This window comes from Syngnathus typhle, linkage group LG3, assembly GCF_033458585.1.
Source record: "Syngnathus typhle isolate RoL2023-S1 ecotype Sweden linkage group LG3, RoL_Styp_1.0, whole genome shotgun sequence".
Lineage (NCBI taxonomy): Eukaryota > Metazoa > Chordata > Actinopteri > Syngnathiformes > Syngnathidae > Syngnathus > Syngnathus typhle.
In genome coordinates, this window is record NC_083740.1 from 16156974 (window position 1) to 16161849 (window position 4876).

At 37.7% G+C, this 4876-nt stretch overlaps 1 long non-coding RNA gene across 1 annotated transcript; it reads left to right on the forward strand.

Annotated features, from left to right (window-relative positions):
• The first annotated feature begins 3905 nt into the window (after positions 1-3905).
• LOC133151547 (uncharacterized) lies at positions 3906-4262 on the forward strand. The gene is made up of 2 exons (XR_009713932.1): positions 3906-4042; positions 4109-4262. It is a non-coding gene; the product is annotated as an uncharacterized LOC133151547 (long non-coding RNA).
• The last annotated feature ends 614 nt before the right edge of the window (positions 4263-4876 follow it).

Sequence of the window (4876 nt, forward strand, 5' to 3'; positions counted from 1 at the left end):
GGAAGTGGGGGTGAATGGGAGTGAATGTGGGAAGAATAAGGTGAATTAAGTGAATAAATTTGGAATGGGTTGAATCGGTTGAAAAATGTAGAAATGAGAAGGGAAAAAGGAATTGGGTGTGAATTTCAAAATAAAAGATGTGAAGTTTTTGGTAAGTGGGAAGTTGTGGAATAGGTAGAAAAATGATGAACAGTTGAAAGTTGGAATGGGTTGAATCGGTTGAAAAATGTAGAAATGAGAAGGGAAAAGGAAATTGGGTGTGAATTTCAAAATAAAAGATGTGAAGTTTTTGGTAAGTGGGAAGTTGTGGAATAGGTAGAAAAATGATGAACAGTTGAAAGTTGGAATGGGTTGAATCGGTTGAAAAATGTAGAAATGAGAAGGGAAAAGGAATTGGGTGTGAATTTCAAAATAAAAGATGTGAAGCTTTTGGTAAGTGGGAAGTTGTGGAATCAGTAGAAAAATAATGAACAGTTGAAAGTTGGAATGGGTTGAATCGGTTGAAAAATGTAGAAATTAGAGTAGAAAAACGAAATTTTAGAGAATTTTGGTTGAATTTCAAAATAAAAGAGGTGAAGTTTTTGGTAAGTGGGACGTTGTGGAATAGGTAGGCAAAAGATGAACAGTTGAAAGTTGGAACGAGTTGAATCGGTTGAAAAATGTAGAAGTTAGAGGTGAAAAACGAAATTTTGTGAAAATTTGTCGGAATTTTTAACGTGAAAACGTGAAATTTTCGAATTTGGGAATTTTGGGAATGTCGAGAATCCTTCCGAATGTGATTAGAATGTGCTGAATGATGTGAATTTCAAATTGGAACGACGTAAATGTGAAATGTCGAATGTGCCATTAAGAATGAATGGGGAAAAATTTGTCGGAATTTTGGGAATTTTGCGGAATCGGAAAATTTTCGGAACGAGCAAAATACAAGCGCTCGTCGCGTGAATATTTGGAATACGTGAAAAGTGGAATGGAGTGAATCGGATGAATTATGTGGAAGATGAAACGTGTCAAAAAAGTGTGGAGAAACGTAGAGAATAATAATAATAACTAGAATTTGCAATTCCTGAAGGAATTGCGTGTGAAGGTGAAGAAGTTGAATAAATATTTAAGGAATGTTGCAGAATGATGTTGAAACGAGTTGAATCGGTTGAAAAATGTAGAAATAAGAAGGGAAAAAGGAATTGGGTGTGAATTTCAAAATAAAAGATGTGAAATTTTTGGTAAGTTGTGGAATAGGTAGAAAAAAGATGAACAGTTGAAAGTTGGAATGGGTTGAATCGGTTGAAAAATGTAGAAATGAGAAGGGAAAAAGGAATTGGGTGTGAATTTCAAAATAAAAGAAGTGAAGTTTTTGGTAAGTGGGAAGTTGTTGAATAGGTAGAGAAAAGATGAACAGTTGAAAGTAGGAATGGGTTGAATCGGTTGAAAAATGTAGAAATGAGAAGGGAAAAAGGAATTGGGCGTGAATTTCAAAATAAAAGATGTGAATTTTTTGGTAAGTGGGAACTTGTGGAATAGGTAGAAAAATGATGAACAGTTGAAAGTTGGAATGGGTTGAATCGGTTGAAAAATGTAGAAATGAGAAGGGAAAAAGGAATTGGGTGTGAATTTCAAAATAAAAGATGTGAAGTTTTTGGTAAGTCGGAAGTTGTGGAATAGGTAGAAGAATGATGAACAGTTGAAAGTTGGAATGGGTTGAATCGGTTGAAAAATGTAGAAATGAGAAGGGAAAAAGGAAGTGGGTGTGAATTTCAAAATAAAAGATGTGAAGTTTTTGGTAAGGGGGAAGTTGTGGAATAGGTAGAAAAATGATGAACAGTTGAAAGTTGGAATGGGTTGAATCAGTTGAAAAATGTAGAAATGAGAAGGGAAAAAGGAATTGGGAGTGAATTTCAAAATAAAAGATGTGAATTTTTTGGTAAGTGGGAAGTTGTGGAATAGGTAGAAAAATGATGAACAGTTGAAAGTTGGAATGGGTTGAATCGGTTGAAAAATGTAGAAATGAGAAGGGAAAAAGGAATTGGGTGTGAATTTCAAAATAAAAGAAGTGAAGTTTTTGATAAGTGGGAAGTTGTTGAATAGGTAGAAAAATGATGAACAGTTGAAAGTTGGAATGGGTTGGATCGGTTGAAAAATGTAGAAATGAGAAGGGGAAAAGGAATTGGGTGTGAATTTCAAAATAAAAGAAGTGAAGTTTTTGATAAGTGGGAAGTTGTTGAATAGGTAGAAAAATTATGAACAGTTGAAAGTTGGAATGGGTTGAATCGGTATAAGACAAGGCTCGCTCGATCACCTGCTCGTTTGCTGTCTGTCACAATGTACCCTACACAAATCCGAAACATTTGTTGCGGCTCCGAGTCACGACAAGGGGCAAGTTTTGGTTTCCAAGGGTGTTTTTATTCCTCTTCAACGTCTCTCCCATACAGAGCCGCCTTTTTCACGTCCGCACGCCTTTTTCACATGTGCGCACGGAGCGCGGTGGTGCCTTCACGGGCAGTCGGAGAAATCAACACCAACAAAAAAAATTACATCCAGCCTAGTTAAGACCATACCAAAGACTATAAAAATGGGACCCATTGCCTCCCTGCGTGTGTGACGATCATTGGGACTTAAAAAAAAAAGAAAAGAATTGGGTGCGTATTATACATGGGTACAGGCTTTTTTCCAGCATCAACATGCCATTTTTAGGGTGCGTATTATACATGGGGGCGCATTATACATGGAAAAAAACGGTAATACGCATTTTGTTATTTGCTGATTGAAACTGCTAATTAAACTGTGAATTGAAACTAATAGGAAGAAAACAACTCTCGCTTTTTATATAGCTGACGTGTCTTGCGCATCCGTTCTGCGCATCTGTAATGGCGGCCTCCGTATGACGTCCGGTCCGCGATGGAGATTAAAAAACAAACAATATTTGACAATAACACACCATCAAGGATTGCACCATCGCATCAAACGATGTGTCGTCAATTATGAATTTTACTGACTAAGTGTGTTGGGCAGGATGGCTGAATGCGATGCGCGATTGACAACAAACAAGAAGAAAGGTGATTTCAAGTTTTATTTCGAGGGAGATTTGTTATGTCTCGTCCCCAGTTTTGCTATGTGTCTAGGTTGCCATAGTTTCTGTTCGCGTCGCCCCTCTCTTCCTGTGTCACCTCAATCGATGTAACGTGTTTTGTATTTAAGTCCTGTCTGCCCCTCGCTCACCGTCGGATCATTGCATGTGTTACTGTCATGATGTCTGTTTGGTTTCTGTTCCTGTCTTTGGTAATGTCACCCTGTCTTTTTGTTCCATGACTTTGTCGGTCAGTCCTGTTGTTGGTTTTGTTGTACCATGACTTTCTTATAAAAAAAAAAAATAAAAAAAAAAAAAATAAATTTTTTTTGTACCCATGTATAATGCGCACCCCAGATTTTAGGACAATAAATTAGTTAAATTTTGCGCATTATACAAGGAAAAAAACGGTAGTTACTCTGCACTGCCGTAGGGGTGACTTTAAAGGGATTGGCATCCTGAAAAGAATTGATTAATTCTTTCCGAACTGATATCTTAGAGGCGGTTAGACTCGAACGAATCTTTTCCCGCCTCGATCTGGAAACTCTCGTCTCCCCATGAGGGCTGCGTTACAGCAGAGGGGTCGAAGGCGAGTTTAACCCTTTAAACGGAGGGTCGGGTCACATATGTTCGATAAGTGCGGATTTGACAGTATTATTTTATTATAAATAAAGACCTTTGTTACACATGCACATAGATGAGCAAAGTAACAATTTCCTTGATCAGTGCTATCATTGCATTTTTACTGTACACGTGACAAAAATATAGCAAGACTCTTTTTTTTTTTAAAGCCACTGACTAGCTATTGCTGTTTCACTACTTAATCTTTTCTCCTTGTATTTCAGGTGGGTCTTTGTTTATGAAAAGGCTTACCAAGTGCGAGACACAGCAATTGAATCTTCAGTAATGACCAAGGTAAAAGGTTTTGGAGTCTACAATGACAAAGTCATGGATGTTGCAGACTACGTCATGCCAACACAGGTATGAAAAATCTGGTTGATGAAATCCTGTGGTATACATTGGTCATGTGCTCATTTATCTTTTTAGGGTGCTTCTGTCTTCTGCATCATTACCAAACTCATAACAACAGAAAACCAAGTTCAAGGATACTGTCCAGAGGTCAGACCCTGTCAATACTATTGATCTTTCTATAATATTTGAACTGGTTGAAATTAATAAATGGATAATTTGTCCAGTGGAAGATGCCATTTTTCTTATCACAATTTCCCACCCTCACCATTAAGATGACGTTTCGGCGCATGACGGCTGTTGTCTGTACACCACATACCCAACACACACTCCAACCCACCCACCAACCAAAAACATTCATTTTGCTAAATAAATATGTATTTATTGTTATAAAGTCGAAGGTGAAGTTCAAGCAGCCAAGAAAGTAGGACACGATCCGTTCTGCTCTCAAGGTTGGGAGATAACGACATACAGACATACAGACATACAGACATGTAAAATAAAATTTACTAAATACAAAGTAGCTTTAATTGTACAAGGGGAGAGCAAAAGAAGAAAATTTTGGAGCAATGGGGCCAAAAAAAGTACCTGGCAACTTTGGATTTACTCCTCAATCAGATGGGAACAAATCAGAACACAAATCAGCAGAAAACTATGGACACTCTAAATGGAATGGAAACTCACTTGATTGGATTAGAATTCAAGATGGAAGATGGAATTTCACAAAGGTGAGAATGCCAAGACAGATCAGCTGGACAAGGCGAATGTGGATTTCTGGTTTTCCAAAGCTACACCAGCATGTTGATTTTCCAACACGTGGCGACAGCTTCCTGGACCTGGTCTACA